This window comes from Mesoplodon mirus (assembly GCF_964341445.2).
Source record: "Mesoplodon mirus genome assembly, chromosome: 4".
Taxonomy (NCBI): Eukaryota; Metazoa; Chordata; class Mammalia; order Artiodactyla; family Ziphiidae; genus Mesoplodon; species Mesoplodon mirus.
In genome coordinates, this window is record NC_138979.1 from 147,604,941 (window position 1) to 147,629,338 (window position 24,398).

The following is a 24,398-nucleotide window of genomic DNA, read 5'->3' on the forward strand; positions in this document are numbered from 1 at the left end:
CTTCACAGGCGAATTCTATCAAACATTTAGAGAAGAGCTAACACCTATCCTTCTCAAACTCTTCCAAAATATAGCAGAGGGAGGAACACTCCCAAACTCATTCTACGAGGCCACCATCACCTTGATACCAAAACCAGACAAGGATGTCACAAAGAAAGAAAACTACAGGCCAATATCACTGATGAACATAGATGCAAAAATCCTCAACAAAATACTAGCAAACAGAATCCAACAGCACATTAAAAGGATCATACGCCACGATCAAGTGGGGTTTATTCCAGGAATGCCAGGATTCTTCAGTATATGCAAATCAATCAATGTGATACACCATATTAACAAATTGAAGGAGAAAAACCATATGATCATCTCAATAGATGCAGAGAAAGCCTCCGACAAAATTCAACACCCATTTATGATAAAAACCCTGCAGAAAGTAGGCATAGAGGGAACTTTCCTCAACATAATAAAGGCCATATATGACAAACCCACAGCCAACATCGTCCTCAATGGTGAAAAACTGAAACCATTTCCACTAAGGTCAGGAACAAGACAAGGTTGCCCACTCTCACCACTTTTATTCAACACAGTTTTGGAAGTTTAGCCACAGCAATCAGAGAAGAAAAGGTAATAAAAGGAATCCAAATCGGAAAAGAAGAAGTAAAGCTGTCACTGTTTGCAGATGACATGATACTCTGCATAGAGAATCCTAAAGATGCTACCAGAAAACTACTAGAGCTAATCAATGAATTTGGTAAAGTAGCAGGATACAAAATTAATGCACAGAAATCACTGGCAGTCCTATATACTAATAATGAAAAATCTGAAAGTGAAATCAAGAAAACACTCCCATTTACCATTGCAACAAAAAGAATAAAATATCTAGGAATAAACCTATCTAAGGAGCCAAAAGACGTGTATGCAGAAAATTATAAGACACTGATGAAAGAAATTAAAGATGATACAAATAGATGGAGAGATATATCATGTTCTTGGATTGGAAGAATCAACATTGTGAAAATGACTCTACTACCCAAAGCAATCTACAGATTCAATGCAATCCCTATCAAACTACCACTGGCATTTTTCACAGAACTAGAACAAAAAATTTCACAATTTGTACGGAAACACAAAAGACCCCGAATAGCCAAAGCAATCTTGAGAACGAAAAATGGAGCTGGAGGAATCAGGCTCCCTGACTTCAGACTCTACTACAAAGCTATAGTAATCAAGACAGTATGGTACTGGCGCAAAAACAGAAAGATAGATCAATGGAACAGGATAGAAAGCCCAGAGACAAACCCACGCACATATGGTCACCTTATCTTTGATAAAGTAGTCAGGAATATATAGTGGAGAAAGGACAGTCTCTTCAATAAGTGGTGCTGGGAAAACTGGACAGGGACTTGTAAAAGTATGAGATTAGATCACTGCCTAACACCATACACAAAAATAAGCTCAAAATGGATTAAAGACCTAAATGTAAGGCCAGACACTATCAAACTCTTAGAGGAAAACATAGGCAGAACACTCTATGACATAAATGACAGCAAGATCCTTTTTGACCCACCTCCTAGAGAAATGGAAATAAAGACAAAAATAAACACATGGGACCTAATGAAACTTAAAAGCTTTTGCACAGCAAAGGAAACCATAAACAAGACCAAAAGACAACCCTTAGAATGGGAGAAAATATTTGCAAATGAAGCAACTGACAAAGGATTAATCTCCAAAATTTATAAGCAGCTCATGCAGCTCAATAACAAGAAAACAAACAACCCAATCCAAAAATGGGCAGAAGACCTAAATAGACATTTCTCCAAAGAAGATATACAGACTGCCAACAAACACATGAAAGGATGCTCAACATCTTTACTCATTAGAGAAATGCAAATCAAAACTACAATGAGAATGAGATATCATCTCACACCAGTCAGAATGGCCATCATCAAAATATCTAGAAACAATAAATGCTGGAGAGGGTGTGGAGAAAAGGGAACACTCTTGCACTGCTGGTGGGAATGTGAGTTGGTACAGCCACTATGGAGAACAGTATGGAGGTTCCTTAAAAAACTACAAATAGAACTACCAAATGACCCAGCAATCCCACTACTAGGCATATACCCTGAGAAAACCATAATTCAAAAAGAGTCATGTACCAAAATGTTCATTGCAGCCCTATTTACAATAGCCCGGAGATGGAAACAACCTAAGTGTCCATCGTCGGATGAATGGATAAAGAAGATGTGGCACATATACAATGGAATATTACTCAGCCATAAAAAGAAATGAAATTGAGCTGTTTGTAATGAGGTGGATGGACCTAGAGTCTGTCATACAGAGTGAAGTAAGTCAGAAAGAGAAAGACAAATACTGTATGCTGACACATATATATGGAATTTAAGGGAAAAAAATGTCATGTAGAACCTAGGGGTAAGACAGGAATAAAGACAGAGACCTACTAGAGAATGGACTTGAGGATATGGGGAGGGGAATGGTAAGCTGTGACAAAGCGAAAGAGAGGCATGGACATATATACACTACCAAACGTAAGGTAGATAGCTAGTGGGAAGCAGCCGCATAGCACAGGGAGATCAGCTCCGTGCTTTGTGACCGCCTGGAGGGGTGGGATAGGGAGGGTGGGAGGGAGATGCAAGAGGGAGGGGATATGGGAATATATGTATAACTGATTAATTTTGTTATAAAGCAGAAACTAACACACCATTGTTAAGCAATTATACTCCAATAAAGATAAAAAAAATAAAAAGACTCACGGCCATAGAAAACAAACTCGTGGTTACCAAAGGGGAGAGAGCAGGGTGGAGAGCAAATTAGAGGCTTGGGAATAACAGATCCAAACTACTCTGTATAAAATAGATAAGCAGGGCTTCCCTGGTGGTGTAGTGGTTGAGAATCTGCCTGCCAATGCAGGGGACATGGGTTCGAGCCCTGGTCTGGGAAGATCCCACATGCCGCAGAGCAACTAGGCCCATGAGCCACAACTACTGAGCCTGCGCGTCTGGAGCCTGTGCTCCACAACAAGAGAGGCCGCAACAGTGAGAGGCCCGCGCACCGCGATGAAGAGTGGCCCCCACTTGCCACAACTAGAGAAAGCCCTCGCACAGAAACGAAGACGCAACACAGCCAAAAACAAATAAATAAATAAATTTAAAAATTCACGACATGTCAATATTAAAAAAAGTAGATAAGCAACAAGGATATATTGTATAGCACAGGGAATTAGAGCCATTATCTTGTAATAACTTTTAATTGAGTATAAGCTGTAAAAATACTGAATCACTATGCTGTACACCTGAAACTAATATTGTAAATCAACTATTCTTCAATAAAAATAAATGAATAAAATGGGATTGTTGAATCCTCCAGAATTAACTCTTTGGAAAATGCATTGGTCTTGAAAAGACCAGAGAACCCGACAGGGACCCTTGGGATTTGTACCTCATTATCCCAGCCCTGAGACCATGTGAAGATGTGAAAGGAGGGAGCAGTCTTTTTCAGCCACCTTCCTAAGGAAAGAGACTTGTATGGAGGCCCACAGAAACAAGAGATGCATAAAACCAGCTTCAGATGCATCATTCCCTCCTTCAAGATACAGAACAGGACAGTTTTAGAAGGATATGCCCCAAAGAACATGGCTACTCTCTCCCACAACAACTTCACAGAGGGCCAGGCAAAGCCAATCAGACCAGCACCACCTAATGGTTGACACTGTATGCTTGCCCTTAGCCAGGTACTACCCTAAGTGCTTCCCCTGCAGCATCTCACTTAAATCCTGAAAATAATACCATCACATAGGCATGGTAATCGTCCTATTGCTCAGATGAAAAACTGAGGCTTAGAGAAGGAGCCTGACCTGTGCAGGTGCCCTACTACTAACTGGTTAAGCCAGGGAATGAACCCAGGAAGCCTGCCTTCAAGTCAAGGCTCCTAACCACTCTGTGGTCCCCAGGGGCAATCTGCTGAGTGCATGAACCACAGCCTTTTCTTTCCTTGCCTTAATCTCAGTTTCGCACTGGAGCAAATGCCCCACTTAGGGCTACCAACCCCAGAAACTTCTCCTGCAACAAGACACTTCCCCCTTCTGGGCACAGCCTTTGTACCCCAAAGCCCTGCAGTCAATTCCACATGGCTATCTAGGGCTAAAGAAAAGTGAGCTGCAGACTCCTTTGTTCCCTGGGTAAATTCCATTTCCTTTTCTATTGTCTAAGGATTCTTAGTGATGTAACATTACACCCAGCGTATCCTGCTTTTAAAAAGAAGCTTCCATGGAGGTTGGCAAATTACCCCTCATAGCTCCGTGAATGATTAAGTCACAGGAGATGAGTGGAAGCCGTGCACCCGGTGTTAGTAATTACAGGCTCGGACTCGGAGGAAAGACGGGATGAGGGCAAATGAGTACAGCTGGGTGTGGGAGGCTGATCAGGACGGGTCTGCGAGGGCCAGGGAGTGGGAAGCCAGGCAGCTGGGGAGGTTATATCACCTCCCGCCCCAACCCTGTCCTTCCACCCTTTGCTCCTTACCTTGGGTTTCTTTTTGGATCTCATCTTAGATCTCTTTGTCCATCTTCCTATACCAGCACCGGATGGCCTGTGAGGATCAAAATAAAAGCTCTTAGGGCATCCTCATGTCAAACAATCTGTGTTTTGCTTCTTCATTTGGGTTCGCTGATCTGTATTACGTGGGAGAATCTGCTAGGAACACTCCAGGAATTTACTCCAGAGAAAAGATGGAAGGGACTAGAAAACAGAGGTCACCATGTCCACTAACCCTCAAACTGGGCTTCTTCAGTTACTCCTTTTAATTTTTTTTTTTTTGCGGTACGCGGGCCTCTCTCTGTTGTGGCCTCTCCCGTTACGGAGCACAGGCTCCGGACGCGCAGGCTCAGAGGCCATGGCTCACGGGCCCAGCCACTCCGCGGCATGTGGGATCTTCCCGGACCGGGGCACGAATCTGTGTCCCCTGCATCGGCAGGCAGACTCTCAACCACTGCGCCACCAGGGAAGCCCTACTCCTTTTAATTTTAAAGTGGTATTAGTACATTTGATACCTGGAAATAATTTAATCTCTTATACCTGTACTGTGGCTATTTAAATTATAACTTTAATAAAGGTGAAATAAAATTAAAAGTTCAATTCTTCAGTTGCACAGCCATAGTTCAAGTGCATGTGGTGAGTAGCAACCACGCTTGACAGTGCAGATATAGAACATTTCCATTACAGCAGTATTGGGCTGCGCCTCACCTGCAAGCCTTGTAATTGCCCAGCCGAGAGACTGAAGAAAGTGCCTGGAGATGGTGACAGAGATATCAATGGTTTATTGGATAGGGAATCTTACAAGTGTGAAGCAAAGTCCTGGAACGACACCCCACTGAGTATGGCAGACAGCATGCAGGACATGGCATTCCTGGTGAGGGGAGGGTAGTAGAGTAGAAGCTTACTATTTATAGGGGGAATTGACATCGGGTTGGCTCATCAGTTACCAGGGAAACCAGCAGAGGAGCACGCCCCTCACAGCAGCTTGGGTTAACGATTCTCACTGGGGCAGGTGTTTCCCTTTGATAACCTAGCGTGGTGGAGCCTTTCTCGTCTAACAGAACAATCACTAGCTGGGGCCAGGGGCAAACACACAGGCAGTTACTGATTAGGCTCTATAATTAAGAGGGAAGGTCAGTCAGGTGAGTAGGATATAAGTGAAGCAGGGACTAGTCAAGCAGGGGATGTACAGAGAGCAAGAGAACTGCCATCTTGATGTCCTGACCATACACTCCACCCATATATACCCTCCACAACCCTCACAATCTTGATCTGCCCCTCTCCCAAGATATCCCTGGGGTCGTGTATGTAGAGATGTACTGCAACCAAATACCACAAGTGCAATACAGACAACAGCAGCTAAAGAGTGTCAAGAGTGAGATGAGTTAGTATTATTGCCCTACTGATGACATTTCACTGGGTCAGAACTTCTGAAGGATGAGCTAAAAGATACTGTTAGCAATGAAGTAAATATAAACCCTCCAGACAGCCCACTCAGCACTTTTTGGAAACCACTTAGACAAAGACTCCATTTTCTATCTCCTCTCCAGGAGTAGTTTGAGTTCCAAGGGTAAAATAGGGGCTCCAAAAATTATCCTGGCATTCAGAGTGGGGCATCCAGGATATGTGACAGCCTCTGACCTTGATGGCATTTGGATATTGGCTCTGTCTCTGCTGGTGCTTTTGTCCTGCTGGGGTCTCCAACATGTATGCTCCATTTGTTGACAGCATTCCCACATCAAAACTGAGAGGCTTCATCCAGGCTACCAGCCCTCTCAGTCAACTCCAGCCCTTTATAGGGCATGTAGGAAACTTCCAGATGCTTCTGTAGACCACTCTGTGTTGAGGCTGCCCCAAGACCCCTCATGTGGTCACCCGCAGGCCAAGGTTCCCAGATCTCCAATTTCCTCCAAGTTAATCTGTGGTTTTTCTCTCTCCCCCTTTTGGACTTGGCTTAGGATGGTAGGCTCTGTGCCCATTCTCCAGAGCCCAGAAGGCTCTAAGCTCTAGTCACCCATCCTTAAATTTCTTCCTTCCTCCTGCAAGTCAAACCCTTATCTCTTTTTGGGGGAGAAGACACCATTTCTTCTTGTGTTCTTCCTCTTTTCTATGGTTTATGCAGAGGTCAGCAAACTTTCCAAAAAGGGCCAGAGAGTAAATATTTTAGGCTTAGCAGTCCATACAGTCTCTGTTGCAACCATTCACCTCTGCTATTCTAGTGCAAAAGTAGCTATGGACAATACATAAACAAATGGGAGTGACTGTGTTCCAATAAAACTTTATTTACAAAAGCTTTACCCCTGCAGGCTGTAACTTGCTGACTCTGAGTTTATAGATTAAAGTCTGGACTCTAGGTCCTCTTGTCTTTGGCCCTTAGTATTGAGAAACAAGCTTTTAGAATTAAAAAAAGAAAAATTATTCAAGTGCCTGGCTCTTACATTTAAAAGTCAGATAAATCTACTATAGATTAAAAAAAAATCTACCATTGAACTCAAATACCAAGAATTTCCCTCTTCTAGGATACTGATCCCACCCTAGGGGGAAGGCATTTAGAAAGTCCCCATGGATATCTGAATGGTAAGAGAAAGGATATGGGTAAAAGATTAGAAAATAGTTAAAATCATAATATTTCTCAGCTACATTACAAAATGGACTAGCAGTTCTTATCTGTGATTGTGAGGATTAATGAAAAAGGGTATTTTGTAAAACGTGCCTCACACATTGTCAGGCACATTCCATAAATGCCATCCCTTTCCATTACTAAACCTCTAGGGTCAACACTGATGTCATGGGGGCAACAGCTGGAAGGCTTGCTCTCTCCTAAAGTACCTACAGTCATCAGCTCATTGAGCTGAAATGCATCCTTTTTCCATTCTTAAAAAAAAAATCCAGATTTCCCCCAAAGGAGAAATTTTGAAACTCTCCTTTTTCTTAAAGCCACATGGCAGAAAGTTGGGGGCCAGATCCTTGGGGAAGGAGCCATCAGCCGGCTGGTTTTGGAATGGGAAAAAAAACCAGTATCCCCTGCAGGAAGGAACTGCTTGTCCATTTTAGAGGAGAGGACACTGAAAATGAAGAGGAGGGCTAACATCACATTTCACACACTTCCCCTGCATGAGTCAGGACTTTCTTGGTGGCAAGTGATAGAAACTTAACCAAACTAGGTTAGGCAACTATGGTTGAACAATTAAATTGTGGCTGGTTAGGAAGGCAGCTGGGCCACAGGAGCACTCTCCCCACCTCTCCCTGGCCTTTCTTATCCTCTGTGCTGGGCAGACCAGATTCCTCCCTATGGGAGGCAAAGCGGCTGCTGACAGTTCCTAAGTCTCAATCCCTCCTCCACTGTCACTGGGAGGGCAGAGATTCCTTTCTCTGCATCCACTTTAAAAAATTTCAGGGAATGGGACTTCCCTGGTGGCACAGCAGTTAAGAATCTGCCTGCCAACGCAGGGGACATGGGTTCGAGCCCTGGTCCAGGCAGATCTCACACACCATGCAGAACAACTAATCCCGTGTGCCACAACTACTGAGCCCGTGTGCTACAACTGCTGAAGCCCGTGTGCCTAGAGCCCGTGCTCCGCAACAAGAGAAGCCACCGTAACAAGAAGCCTGCGCACCACAACGAAGAGTAGCCCCCGCTCGTCTCAACTAGAGAAAGCCCACGTGCAGCAATGAAGACCCAATGCAGACAAAAATAAATAAAATAAATAAATTAAAAAAAAAATTCCAGTTGTGGGGGGCTTCCCTGGTGGCGCAGTGGTTGAGAGTCCGCCTGCTGATGCAGGGGACGCGGGTTTGTGCCCCGGTCCAGGAGGATCCCACATGCCGCGGGGCAGCTGGGCCCGTGAGCCATGGCCGCTGAGCCTGCGCGTCCGGAGCCTATGCTCCACAACGGGAGGGGCCGCAGCAGTGAGAGGCCCGCGTACCGCAAAAAAAAAAAAAAAAAAAAAAAAAAAAATTCCGGCGGTGCTTCCCTGGTGGCGTAGTGGTTGAGAACCTGCCTGCCAACGCAGGGGAAAACGGGTTTGAGCCCTGGTCCGGGAGGATCCCACATGCCGCAGAGCGACTGGGCCCGTGTGCCACAACTACAGAGCCTGTGCTCTAGAGCCCACGTGCCACAGCTGCTGAGGCCCGTGCGTCTGGAGCCCTTGCTTCTGGTGGGGGGGGGGCGCCACGGGCGGGGGTGGGGCACTGCAATGAGAAGCCTGCACACCACAATCAAGAGTGGCCCCCGCTCGCCACAGCAAGAGGAGGCCCGCAAGCAGCAGCGAAGACCCAATGCAGACAAAAATAAATAAATAAAATAAATAAATTAAAAAAAAAATTCCAGGGAAGGACTCTGATTGGCTCAGCTGGGGCCACACATCCACTCAGCTGCCGGTGGTCATTGCTGTGCCCATTCCAGCCATGCGGGGGAGGTGGCAGGCCCAGGGGTGGGCCAACAGGCCCCCATCTTTGTCCTGGCCCAGGCCCAGGACAGTAATACTTTGTTGTGTTGGTCACGTATAAAGTTGTTTGCTAGCATGTTGACGCAAAGCTGACAGACTTTTGTTCTTCTCGGGCAAAATCTGCGTTTTAGGTTGATATCTTGGAAACTCTGACTGTCCTTAGGAAAGTGTCATCTGAACCGTGGGCCTTTACTGACTTTGTCCTTGGTGAGGCTCTGTGGTGGAGGCAGGCCAGTGAGCGTGGGACGAGCCCGCCCTTTCTGGCGATGTGGTTCGGCTCCTGTCACGCTCCGTTTCCTCTCATGGTCATTGAGTCGGCCTAACGCAGCCCCCCAGCGGCCAGCCCGGTGTTCCCCAGGGCTGAGGATCTAATGTCAGTAGGACACGATTCGATTCACATTGAAGATGGATATTAAGTCTTTTTACTCAGGGTCTTGTCAAGAAAAACAAATCTGCCTGCTATCAAAGGCAAAGAAAACGCCCCTTCCTGCAACAGCGGTTGCCTGTGTTCACTGATATCGAAGAGCCTGTCTGACCCCAGGCCTCTGAGGTAGTTTTTGTCAAGGTCAATTCGGCTGATCTTTTTCAGCAATAACCCAAAGAGGATTAAATTAACATCTGACCTTTAAAGAGCTTTATCTTTGGGGAACCAGGCTAATTAAAAAATTAAAGGGCTGCTTTTAAAAAAAATTTAGTCCACAGCCTAGGGAAAACATGAACACACTGCTTATAGTGGCAGAAATATCCAATAGAAAATTCCAAACAGCAAGCTAGATCTGTTATCATGGATGAACTCAATGTGGAGGGTTCTTGAGTCAAGCAGAAGTGGGTTCCAATACTGTCTCTGCTGCTTTTGAGTCGTGTGGCCTCAGGCAAGTGTCTGCTTTTCTCCAAGCTCTGTTGTCTTATTTGTAAATAGGGGTTGTTGAGAGGACCAAATGAGATAGTACATGTAAAGCCCTGTCATTTAGGTTAGCTATTAATATCACTTGGACGTGTTTACATTTTTTAAAATTAAAATTTAGCTCTACTTACTGGGCCCATCATGTTGACAGTTGAATAGGATCTCTTTGACAAAATGGCTGGGTATCCTATGCCCAGAACTCAGAGAAACCTCTAGGTTCTGAGATGGCTCTACTTTGGACCAGATGTTACCAGCACAGATACAGCAAGGCCAGCACCCCAGCTGCCCCTGTACTCAACCAGATACTGTTATGACAACTCTGCTACTACCAAAGCCATCTTGAGGAAATCGTAACATGAGAAGAGGGATGGTGGTGCTGTCCAGGAAAGCTGGGAACATTTCCATCCTTTAAGTTCTGTTGTTACTTTTCCATTCAAGGAGATACTGATCATTGTTAAAGATTTTCATCCAAAGCAGTGTTCTTGATATTGGTTTTCTTTTCGTCAGTTTATATAATACTTGAACTTATTGCTTTTGCATGTTGACAAATATCATAAAGCCATAGGGACTCTGAGATGGCCTAAAAATAAGAGCATGGGGCCTCCCTGGTGGCGCAGTGGTTGAGAGTCCGCCTGCCGATGCAGGGGATACGGGTTCGTGCCCCGGTCTGGGAGGATCCCATATGCCGCGGAGCGGCTGGGCCCGTGAGCCATGGCCGCTGAGCCTGTGCGTCCGGAGCCTGTGCTCCGCAAGGGGAGAGGCCACAACAGTGAGAGGCCCGCGTACAGCAAAAAAAAAAAAAAAAAAAAAAAAAAATAAGAGCATGGACTCTTCCTGGGAGAGAGTTTAGTCTAATTTCAAAGGCCTCTAGCCTCTTGCTACTCAAAGCCTGGCACATGGACCAAGCTTGGACATTACCTGAGCACTTGCTAGAATTGCAGAAGAGCTGGGCTGACCCCAGACCTATTGAATCAGAATCTGCAGTTTAACAAAATCCCCAGATGGTGCCAATGCACACTACAGTTGGAGAAGCACTGTTTTCATCCTCGGCTGCACATCAGAATCACCTGGGGAGCTTTAATAAATACCGATGCCTGGGTCCCACCCAAAGGATCCCAACATAATTGGCACTGGGATTTTTTAAACCTCCCCAGCTGATTGCAATGTGTAACCAAGGTTGAGAACTTGCAGTCCAGAGACATTCTCTTCTCTAACGCATTCCTACAATATTTATTTCTCTAAAACTGAAAATCTCTCAAGCTGCAGTGAAGGCTCATTTCATGTTGTTTATGTCAATGGACAGATGGCCATTTTCTAGATAATGCCACACAATTTGAAGATTCACTCTGAATTGTAAAAATAACCTTTAGGAATTTCTTCTGAAACTCTGCCAAGGTCTCCACATCCCTCTTTTATTGTGAAGTACAGAACTAGACCTAGTCCTCTAACACAGCCCTAAACAGTGCTGAGCATCAGCATAAAGGACTTTTGTGTTCTTCTGAATGAAAGGTACTGTTATATATAAAGTCAGACCATTTGAATAGGGGGTGGGGGAAGGGAGCAGCTTTAATGGCCAAGCAAAAGATTCTCTCATGCCTACACTCAGTCTGGGAGTGAATGAGCCAGTTATACTAGGAGAAAATCCACCTTCCCAGTTTTGAGCTTCCCTAATGGAGCAATAAATGTGTTGTTATTTAACCAAATAATTCATAAACCTTCTTGTATCTGTAATTCACGGACAACCAAACAGATAAACTCACCTGTACCAAACTCTTAAACAGTTTTACTGATTCAAAAATTTGGCTGATGTCACGAGCATAAAAGTCACCTGAACCTTAGGCCTTAGAGACCAGTGACCTCCAAACCTAACTACTCAACTTATAAGAATCACCTCTGCTGCTTACTAAACACATATAGACGTTTGGGCAAAGGTATTTGTGGTTTTAAAAAAGAACATTTCTTCTCAAACTTTAATACGGAGGTCTTGCTAAAAATTTAGATTCCCATTCCATAGGTCTGCGGTGGGGCCTGAGATTCTGCATTTCTAGTGATCTTGAAAGTGACGCTGTGCGGTTGCTTCCCAGACCACACTTTGAGTGACAATGCCCTAGTAAATTCTAACAATCAGTCAGTTGGGGGACCGGAACTTTAGGCATCTCAAATATGCCTGAAATATGAAAAAGCTCATCTCCAATGTTTATCAGCAGCAGCTCAGGATGTGTCAACGAGAGTGGGACATAGGCTGATATAAAATGTCAGTGGGCAAATTCAATTTCAGTTGGTGGAAGAAACTTGGTTGAGAATGTTTAATTACATTCATGCTTTGACAGCACAAGAAGAGACTGGAATCTTAGTTCCTTTATTTCTCTAGTGATATATTCTTTAAGAGTTCACCAGCAAACACAAGGGCAAGAGGAACTGTTACTTTAAATTCATATTATTTTAGCTGATGTATCTGGAGCACGGTGATAAATTAATTATGACGTCTGGTCTGATTCACAATCATATTCTAACCCAATTTACACTTCGCATTTGCAGAACTGAAATGTGATGCATTAAAATGGTGCACACATCACAGATTTTTCTCTTCACTGAACCCATGGAGCGAGGAGCTCTCAGCTTTTTTATTGAAGCACCTGCCGATAGGCCCAGGCCAGCAGTGAATCCGGCCTCCTGCTCCCAGCAGGGAGGCAGGGAGAAAGGAGGATTCGACGCTGAAGACTCAGCCGCTGCGTAACGGGCAAAGCCTGCTTGAGAGAGAGGGAGTGGGAGTCCTTAAAAAAATAGCTTCCTGGCTTAACGACCGAGGCAGGCTTATTCACCGGAAGAGGGCGCGGCGCGGGGTTGTTACTAAACATAACAGATGGCAGCTGTCTGCGGCTATATAGGGCGCGCTGACAAATCCCCCGGGCGGCCGCTGGCGCTCGGGGGTGCGCGAGAGACGCGGCGAGCGTGGGCGCAGCTGCCCGCCCGGCTCGAGGACGGGGAGGAGGCTGCCCGCCCGCGAGGCCCGGGGAGCACGGGGTTTGCCGCCTGCCCGCGCCCAGGCCCCGCGGCGAGCAGAGGTCCGGACGCCTGGCGGGCCGCGGCTGATCCAACTCCCGGGCTGGGCAGGCGGGCTCTCGGTGGCTTCACCTGACCCCGCACCTGCTGGCACCCAGCCCCCCGTGACGCTCGGGGAGCACGTGGGTGCCGCGCCGCCGGCTCCCAGGGGCTTGTTACGACCGCGCAAGTACTTATTTCCGGCCTGCGATGCTCCGCGCCCAGTAGGTGTGCGCTGATGAGTTAAGACGCGCTCTCCCGTCGTCAACCCTAAAAAGTCCCTGTGTGCCTAGATAAGTGGTTGGCGCACACACACCAAGGATGACACCGAACCACGTCTGCGGGTTAATTTTGTGTGAAATGGGTCCCGGCCATGATTTCCATGCGGTAAACCTGTTTACCAAACTCTAAATCAATCATCCACACACTACCTTTTGATATCTGTCAAATGACTTTTTTCCTACGATTTAGAAATTTTTTCAAATGGGGAAAATCTTACAAGGCTAGAAAAGTTAAGTCGCTCTTAGAGATACATTTTAAAAATTACTTTAATTGAAATACTAAAATGAAATTGGACAGCACTACCAGTGGGGTACTCTTCCTGAAAGACAGGGTGACGGAGTTAGGTTTTTGAGCTGTGGCTGCTCCTGGGGCAAAAGGGAGGGGATTTAGAAGTCTGAGCACTGAATAGCCAGGCATCACTATAATTTTCAAACTGCAAAGACCACTGAAGATTGAAGGCCAGACAAACTGTATACATCAGACAGTTTATCTTTAAATCAGTGGGAACTGCCAGACCAGGGGCAGAGGAACTGCGTCTGCAGTCGCGGGCTAAGGTTCTAGGTCTCTGAAACGGGCTGCAAGAATGGCCACAGGGGGTCGTGGTGCATATCATGGGGTTCACTCTGGCCTGTGTGGCAGAGTCCACGAAAAAGCCTCCTGACCCCACCCCTCATGGGCTTCTAGCCTCTCCATCAACAAATGTCAGGGACCCAGCCTTCCTTATTTTCTTCTCAGTTGTCTTGCAGCACTTTTCACTGAAGCTGGGAAAGGCTAAGGTTCATTCATTCATTCAACAAATGCTTATTAAGAACCTTCTATGTGCTAAACCCTGGTGCTCAAACTCTGAGCAAAGCAGGTGAGAATCCCCATCCCCTTGGCGCTTGTAAGAAGCAAGAGAAATCGATAAACTCTATGGACAGTGTCAACCTGAAAATGAGCTGTCACTAGTTTCCTGTAAATAGGATGCTTCCTTTTGACTTAAGGAGAATTCTGACTCACTGAGGGTCCTCCCAACATGTGAAGCTATTACTGTATTCAGTAATGAAGAAGAAGGCATAGCTGATGGAGGAACCCATATGTTTGAAAGAATAGAAGAAAGGTCTAAGTTCTTCTTATGACTTTATCTGGTGGAGGGGTCTGTGGCCACATGTGAACCTCTCCCCAATAATATGGGTCTGTGGCTAGAATAGGAGTTTGACTGTGAGGCTTAAAGGAACTTGGACTTCATTTCTCCATTCCTGGAAATGCTTAGGTCAGACAGAAAAGGCAGGGCCTCTGGTACTCACCTTCACTGGGACCACAATCTATTAACCCTGTTTAACTGTCCTTACCCCCATCATGTCCTCACTTCTCTCCTTCCTCACCTTCAAGTCCATGGCCAAGCATTATAATTATTCCCTTGTCTCTGTCACAGGATCTGTTTCAGTGGTTTCCACAGCCTAAAAGAAATTGTATATCCACCCTGGAAAAGCCAGAATAAACTAACTCACATGTCAAACTTCTTTGCTTTTGGCAAAGAAATATAGCAATAGTAATTATAGCAATAGTAATTCATTGCAGTGATGCCGGCTGAGTATTTCACCACTTATTAAGAAGTATTTGGAAGTTAATACCAGAATGTCACATCAGGCCACAATGAATATTAGATGTAATTGACTGCACACTCACAGACACACACACACACACACACACTCACATTCATGCTTAAGTCAACTCTGTCATAAACTTATACATACCCATTTTACAAACACGGGTTTATTTATTCTCTTTTAATCCCTATGTTTTCTATATAGAATCTGGATTTTAAAAACTCCTCTTTCTTATTGCTATAGGTTATGGTTATGGTTACACTTATTCAAGATGATTTAAGGTAATATATGGATGAATTTAAAAAATTTTTAATAGTTATGCATATATTTTAAAGTATATTTGAAAAATATAAATCACCTATCAAACTATCATTTCACAGAAAATACTTAGGAGGCAAACAAGATTTTAAAAAGTGAGTTGATGAAAAATATTAAGATAATTATAAGGCACATGGTACCCAGATATACAAAAATAACATAGGCAATAAGAAACGCCTAAAAGTTAAGTCATAGGTTCACAGATGATCCAGGAAGACCAAAAAAGGCAACCGCAGCTGGCCCTGCAGACAGGGCCCTTAACGTAGTCTGCCGCAGTCTGAGTCTGCCAAACATTCCATCCGCCTTCACTAGCAGATAAATAAAATCAGGTACCCATGGCCTGAGAAAAAAATTTTTTTCCCACAACTCAAGAAAACTATTCCATACAATTTTATCAGCAGAACACTTTCCGGCTCACAGGACATCTGTGTTTAATGTGATTATGGTTTTAGATCTTTAGAACTTGAAGGCATTAGAAACATGCCAGAAATCCTCCAGTCACAGAAAAGCTGTTTCCTTTAGAAATCACCCAGTCTTTAAATTCCTGTTTGGAAAGTTCTGTATAAATCATGAGCTATTTTTCACTTCCCTTGAACATTTTAACATTCAACTCTAAAGAAACTAATTTAGCAGAACTTCAAAACTTAAAATGGATTTACTTACATTTTTATAAGAAGAAACAATCATATAGACTCTGAATCATGCAGTGTTCCTCAGGGGTACTAATGGCCTTAGGATGTTTAGCATGGCTGGTTCCTGGTGCTAAGTGCCCGTGAGCTCCCTCTAAGTCTTTGTGACAATCAACCTGCCCCCTTCCCTGCACATATGCACATTCCAACTGCCCTCAGTGGGGCAGTAGCACACTGGCTTGAAAACACAACTGCCTTAACGAAGAGAAACCTGAGACCCAGAAAGAAGTGATTTGCCCAAGGACCTACACCAAACTGGTATTGTGTCGGGTTTCCAGACTGAAAAGAAGAGAGCCGGGACTTCCCTGGTGGCGCAGTGGTTAAGAATCTGCCTGCCAGTGCAAGGCACCCGGGTTCGAGCCCTGGTCCAGGAGGATCCCACATGCCACGGAGCAACTAAGCCCCTGCACCACAACTACTGAGCCTGCACTCTAGAGCCCGAGAGCCACAACTACTGAGACCGTGTGCCACACTAAAGCCCACGCACCTAGAGCCCGTGCTCCGCAACAAAGAGAAGCCACCGCAATGAGAAGCCTGCGCACTGCAACGAAGAGTAGCCCCCGCTCGCCGCAACTAGAGAAAGCCCGTGCGCACAGCAATGAAGACCCAACACAGCCAAAAATAAATAAATGAATAAATAAATGAATGTTAAAAAAATGAAGAGAGACTCAGACGACCTCGCATGCTGAGGGATGACTGAACGGAAGGTGAAGAAACCTAGGAGACATATCAGGGGTGGCCCAGCCAGGTCTAACAGAGAAGCAGAGCACGTTGCTACAGCTGCAGATTGAGCAAGTGTGAGCTCTCAAGGGACTCGGCCACCAGGTCATCTCTCCTAGGGGCTCACGGGCATTGGGGACACTTCTGACCGCATCACCCCCTGCCTCTTTTTTCCTGCTTTGCTTCCCCTCAAACTGTTTCCTCATTGCCTCTGCCTTTTCTACCCTATTTCTGACTGTATTACATTCACAGTTTCCGCAAGAAAATACTAATGGGATCATTGGACATCGCCAGTATAAAGCATGCCATTAAGGCTGAGTTTTCTTGCCCGCCACCGCAATGGTGCAGTCCAAAGCTGATTGCTTTGGCTTAGGACCAACAGCCTATTTCCCCAGCAGGGGGCAGCAGAGCTCGTCGGCATCTTAAGGTCCTATTGCTCAATGCGGAGTCTGAAGCCAGACTGCAGGGATTTGAGTCAGCTCCATCCCATAGTCCTTACGTAACTTCAGCTGTTTGTGCATCAGTGTCCCATTGGTAAATGGATAAAATGACACATTGATAGTATACACCTCAAAAGATGTATGTGTGTGTGTAGAACTGGAGCTTAAATTAAAAGTATTTAGCACCTAGTAAGCATTTGATGAAACTAGCTGTTGTTTTTGTTGCTGCTACTATTATTATTAATGAGAAGATGGATGATGATGACGATTAAAGTAGAAAGTTAGAACTTGTATCTCCTGACCCCTCTTCCCTGCTCCACCACTGCTTTTTCAGACTTTTCCACTCAAGTATCTCTATTGGCCAAAGGCAGTGAAGGTGCAGACCCCAGGAGGAGGGAGGGGAGGTGAAGGGTCTAAGTGTCCTAGTGTAAGTTTGATATTTGAAATCACTTGTTTTATCTTTTTTCACTTGTTTTACCTTTGTATTATATTTAGTTTCACATATCACTTACACAGTATGAATAGATTCAATGTGCTTTTTAATATGCTAATCCTTAATATAGCCATGCCTGTTCTAATCAAAATGTTTTAAATTACTTACCAGATCAGTTCAAATGTTTGGTTTTTGTCCAAAAAATATTTAAGAGAAATTAATGCCCTAGGGAATTTCCCTCCAAACACATGCCCAGGGGTATGCATACCTCATTCTGTGTCACCATAATTCTCATGCCTTCGTGGTTCAAGGTTTTCCTTCCAGAAAGATCAAACAGAAAGACACTCAGTCAGTCGTTAAATTGTCAAATATTTATAAAACTTAATTTTGTGGAAGACATGTAATAATTACTACAGAGGATTCAACCACACACCACCTCTAATCTCTAAGAGTTTATCATGTTTAGCCATGCTGGTGGTGGCTTCTGGATGTGACTCACATCTCCGCCTTCCCCAGCTGGTGAGGAGGGATGTAAACCCATTTGTGCCCAAATTTCAGTGGCTCCAAGACCCTTTCTCCCTACTTGGTCATAGAAAACCCTTCTTTTACATAGTCCCCTCTAAGAATCCCAGGGTCCTTACAGGTATCCACAAAGTAGTCCCATTGGTCCCTTGCTGCTGCTGGTAGTCAAATACAACTCAGTCTTAGGATCCAACAAATCCATGGAGGTTTCCCTCTAGGCTGGCATCTGCCCATGGTGCCACTGCTAGCAGCAGGGTGCCAGCAGGGCTGAAGATGTGCTATGCCCCTATTCCATTATTCTCATAAAGAGAGGAGAATCTACTTTTACTTTTGCCCATTTGGGGGTCTCACAGCAAGCTCTTGAGCTCCCAAATAACATGAACTGAGTGATACCCTCTTTCTCTTGCCACCTGAGCCAAGACCCTGTTGCCTCCAGCCTCTAGATTTCCACAGAAGTGCTACCTGAGTGTTACCTTATTCTCACTCCAATCACTGCTGTCACCACTGCCCAGATATGCACAGAGCAGGAAACCCTCCTTGGCCGGCAGACCAGGCTGTGGCCACTCTGAGACTGACAGAGGCTGTACCTAAGGCAAGAGATGCTAGTCATCACTCAGGGAGAGAGAGAAGAATGTGTCTAAGCTGCACTCAGCTGGAGGTTGCTTGAGCCCTAAAGTGTTATGGTCCTTCCTGTGCAGACAGAGCCCCACCTCTCACAGAACGTGATACAAACAGAGGGGACTCCTACCTCATTTCCTGCAAGCGTTTCCTGTAACTTGGTTTTGATTATGGCTGTATATTTCCAAACCCCAGCTGGACAAAGATAAAATCTTTTTCATGTAAATCAGTGAATACAAATAGCTCTGGGGACCCCTTCCAGGTCCATGGGTGTGCCATACTCTCTCTCACCTCAAAGCCTTTCCCATTCTATTCCCTCTACCTGTCTTACCTTTCTCTCTCCTTCTTTAGGCCATTCACTCTGAGTAATTCTTATTCTTCCTTCAGATCTCAGGTCTTTCCTCAGAGAAGACTTCATCGACCCCTGGTCCCCACTTCTGAATTGGATGTCCTTCCTCAGGTCTCACATAAACCCTTCAACTTTCCTTTCTTATGATTACACTTTATAGTACTTGCTGGTTTGATTGTCTCTCTCCCCTGGAAGATTTAATCCTGTGAAAGTGGGGATCATAACTGTAAAAAGCCAGTCCTTGCCTGATGTTCAACAGAGATGTCATCAGCACTTGTTAACTGAATGCAGGAATGGAGGGTGGCTTAGCTCCACTCTCCAGAAACTTTCTGTGTCACATGGTAAAGAGGAGAGAAATAGCTATTGGGCAGGATATATTCTTTTGGTCTAAGCCATGTTCAGATGAACAAAATGAACAAATTGTGGTACAGCCAATCAGATGTTTTAGACCATCTTAGGAAACGATTTGACTCATCTTAAATGCAATAATATCCGGAACAGAGAAACTGATGATGCAATCTTACTCTCCAAAACAGAAGGTCTGGCAGCCGTTCAGTCATGTTGTGATGATCCTGCTGTGATAACTAATGCCTGACATAGGGGACTTGAACTTCAGAAACCCTTAGTTTGCAACTTTGACTTCATAGTAAAGCTCCCCTTCCATTAGCTTTGCCAAAACCACAGCTGTGAGAGTAGCTGCCAATAAAATCAGCACATTTGTAAAAAGCAGAAAGAAGTACAGCATAGAGCAAAGAGTGGCCGAGAGGAAAGCAGGAGATGGAGCCCCAGATCCTTCACTCCACTTTCTGAGTCTCACGTGTCTAGAAAGAGGGGCAGGATGGAATGAGCTCTTCCTGCTCTGCCAGCACTGACATTGGTTACCACTCTGGGCAAAGGTCCACTCCAGGCCAGCATTTGGCAATAACATTGGTCACTGTACCTGAGCTTTCTGGGACGTGGGGCTGCACAGTAGTTAGCAGTTTGGGTCTCAGAGAATTGTGACCTGGAACACTTGTCTTGCATATGCCTCAGTTTCCTCGTCTGTAAAATGGAGATGATGATAATAGTACCAACTTCATCAGGTTATTATGATTAAATGAGACAAGTTCTTATACATGAAGTACTCAGAACAGTGCCAGGCACACGGCACGCCCTCAATAAATATTCCCCATTGTTGTTCAGTGACTGTACATGGTTTATAACACTTCCATATTCTTGTACTCTGCGTGTGTGTTTTCAAGTTAGAGCAACAAATAGGTCTTCTATCATTAATAGAGCGTTGGGAATCCTGCCTCAGTAGGAAATGTGATCAACTCCCATTATTTCCATTTCAAAGGAGCATTTGTGGAAGTCAGGTAATTGCATTGCATTTTGAACTATCTCATAAGCTGTGGCATTTGGTGGTGAAAATTGAAATACCTATACGTTATTTCTTTTAAAGAAAGGAAACCATGGTGATTATTTATTTATTTATTTATTTATTTTTGTAGCATCACAGTGCATTGTAAAAGTAAGAACTCTTTTTGAAAGTCATTTTTAAGAAGGGATATTTTTCTTTGTTATACCTTATATGATTGCAAACTTCCTGGCATATTCTCTAGCATTTACTGATAGGTTGCAAATATTTCTTTGTACATTCTCTGGGTAACACCCAGGAAATGGAAATAAGCAAGATCTGTACTTAGCAAAATTCAGTCTTTCAGATTTTCAAAACAAATTTACAGTTGAGCCAAATAAGCAGATTTATTTTTAGTAGTCCACAGAAGTAGAATGCAAGAAAAACATTGCCTTTCTTATGGGAAGATTTACTCTCTTGTGATTAATTTATAAGTGGGTTATACCATAATGAATAATTCAATCCATTTTCTAAGTTTATTGACTTGTGAATTCAGTGAGTGAGACTTAACTATAATTTTGAGAATTCTTGGGAGGAAAAGTCAGGTATTTAGAAAAGGGGAGGAAAGGCTTTTTATTTCTTAGTTATGAAAGAGAAATCTTACATTTTTGTTGTCTATATTCATGGCATAAAGAATCTGTCAGTCACAGAATCTGCCACCCATCTCATCTAAACTCTAGAGGACTCCGTGTCAATTGCCAGAAAAATCACAAAGAGAACAAATTTCATAATATTTATTTTATCTTATTTTTATTTTTGTCAGGGTCACAAAGAGACTCAAAGGCCCAGAGTAAAGTACATGGGATGGAAGAAGATCCTTTTTCTACTTCTTTGACTGATAAAGCTAAGAGGCTCTTTCAGGGGTTTTCTAGTCCAGCATGGGCACTGAAGTGGATTGGGTGAGCATTAGTTTTCAATTAGTTTTCAAAGATGTTGCAAAGACTATGAAGCAAGTCAATGTGCCTATGTTTCTATTAGATGATAACTATAACTTGTTACATGATTACTATTTGCCATGATAATTTAAAAATAAAACCAAGAAAGCATTTCCAATTCAAAGTACCATGGTAAGTCCTTGTTTTAAACATCCACCAGCCCCCTGCCTACCTCCCAGAATAGAGAAGAGAGTCAGGGAAATGCTAACCAGGTCTATCACTGACAGCACTGAGTCACTCTCACAGCTTCCTAGGTGATAAAATTTTCTAATATTTGCTTATACAGTTGTAGCAATAAAAATGATTATCAACATTATTGGAAGTTTTGACTACTAATGGAATTAGTTAGATAGCAGTTAATGCTATAGAGTATAAGTCTATATCAATTTTTATTTACTTTATGTTTCTATAGAAGCAAAATATAAACATAATATTATTACAATTTTCAATGATTAATGGCATTATTATTTTTGTACTACAGCCAAAACAGTACAATTTTCAATGGTTTTAATCAGATTCCCAGCTTCTACTCTCTCTCCACAGGGCCTTCTTAGAGCCAAGCATGGTCCTGTTGGTCACCTTGCCCAATACCCTCTTCCACAGGATTAAGTACACACTTGTCAGATGCAGCCTCCTTCTCTGCAGCAGATCCAGCCACTCCCCTTCCCCAGTCTCCTCTTGCCTCAACTCTGTGCTCCAGCAAACTGGACTATTCAAGGGAGGCGACTTTCCCTGCCTACACCATCTCCACATGTTAAAATCCTAGCCGTCTTCACTGCTACTAGGCACATAGTAAGCATAGGTTTGCCCCTATGCTTACTATGTGCCAGACAGTGCCCTCAGCACACGATTCTGTATCATCTTGTGTAGTCCCCACCACAACCCATGAAGCGGGTAGTACCACCATACCTTTACAGATGGGGAATCTAAAGCATAGAAAAGTAAAATGACTTGGCCCAGGTCACACCGCTGGTGTGTGGGATGGACCCAGGACTAGAAGTCAGGTCTGCGAATTCCAAACCACTTCACCACCTGGTGATTTACGTCTCTTTCAAGAGCAGCCACAAAGCTTTGCCTAATTTCCCACCCGGTTTTGATAGCTTACTCTTTAGAACTGGAGGCTGGGAACTATTTCATGTTCATCTCTGCCCCTTTGCAGCACCTCCCACAGGCTCGCTCACATAAGGGGAGCTCACTATGTACCTGCTAGATGAAATTTACCTGGAGAACGATTCATTACAAAACATCACGGTCCTGACAATAAATTCCGTGGACGTTCCGAGGAGACACGTGGAGCAGCCACAAATGGCTTCCTGTGGGGTCGGAGATCTGGCGGGGCTTGGGAGACCTTGGCTGGTTCCTTGAGTCTGAAGAGCAGTGTCTACTCCGGGAGAGGTGACGATCCCAGTGACATCAAGGGAGGAGGAGAGATCGGTACATAGGAGCAACTATGGAAAAGGCAGTGCCTAGCGGATTCGATGACTGTGGTTTGAGGAAGGATATGAGTCTGGGTAGATTAAACAGGCCTTATGGATTATGGACCGCTATGATGAGTGCCAGGCACAGGAGTGTGTATAAAGTTTCCTTCTGCTTTATATTCCTCTGTGACATTGTGTTCCTGACATTCATCTATGTTGTTGTGTCCATTCATTTTCAATATTGTATAATATTCTGCTGTATGACTAATGTCACAATTTCTTTCTCTATGGATGAACATTTGGATTATTTCCAGGTTTTTTACCATTATGGATTTTGCTGCTATGAATTTTCTCGTACATATTTCCTGGTACATATGTACAATGTTCCTTTGTGCATATATCTAATGGCTGGGTCACATGGCATGCATATCTTCAATTTTTTTAGATAAGGCTAAATTGTTTTCCCAAGTGGTTCTAACAATCTACACTGCCACAAGCAGTATATAGAAGTTTCTGTTCCTCCACATTCTTGCAAACACTTGATTTGGTCATACTTTAAAATTTTTGCCAACTTGAGGAGTGTGAAATGTTATCTCAAATTTTCTCCTTATGGTATTTTGACTGTTTTTGCCCATCTTTTCCTCCACAGGTTGTGCAGTTAGTGTCTTGTTTAAAAAATAGTTCCTCATGCCATAAAGATGTCCATCTTCTAAGAGCTTTATAGATTTGCCTTTCACACTGAAGTCTCTAATCCACCTGGAATTTCCATTTAGATATGTGTTTGAGAGTGTCCTCTTTTTTTTCTGTACTCCTTTCATGTTTGGTAAACTGTTAAAATTGAAAAGTCTGGTGTATAATCTCTGTGGAACTTTTAACTACTAAATTCAATTTCTTTAATGCTTGTAGAACCTTTCAGGTTTTCTATTTTTTCTTGAGTCAGTTTTATGATTTATATGCTTTTTAAAGAATCTGTCCATTTCTCCTAGGTTTTCAAATGTGTTTGCAACAGTTCATAATATCCTCATAATTTAAAAAAAAAATCTCTGCAGCATCATTGGTTGTGCTTCCTTTTCAGTCCTGATTTTGCTTATATTGATATGTATCCTCTATCTTTTACTTGATCAGTCTTTATTGAAATTTGTAATTTATGTCTTTTCAAATAGCCAGTTTGGGACTTTGTTGATTCTCTTTGTTTTCTATTTCACAAAGTTATGCTCTTTATTATTGTTTATTATTATTTTCTTCCTCTTCTTTCTCAATTTATCCTGTTATTCTTTTTCTAACGTCTAATGTTCAGCCTTTCCTCTGTTCTAACATAGTATTAAAAACTACGAATTTTTCTGTAACTCTCAATTTAGCTTTATCCCACAAGTTCTGATATGTAGTATTTTGTTTTCATTCCATTCTTAATATTTTCCCATTTTCATTATAATTTTTGTTTGCTCTATGAATTATTTAAGTATGTTTCTTTCTTTGTCTAGTTCTTTCACTAATATTTAATTAAAATTTAAAAGATCAAATTCCCCTAAAGTTTTATGCCACTTACATAGTTATTCAAATTCCCTCTGCTGCTTCAAACTACAGTTATAAATTCAGCATGTCTGATTCTCTCAAACACTTCGACATCTAAAATGCAGACTTATACATCGACGTCAACAAGAACTTCCTAAGCATGTGAGTTAGGCTTACCAACTTTGCAGTTCACTTTCTCTCAACTAGTTCACATTCAAAAAATACAAGTCAAG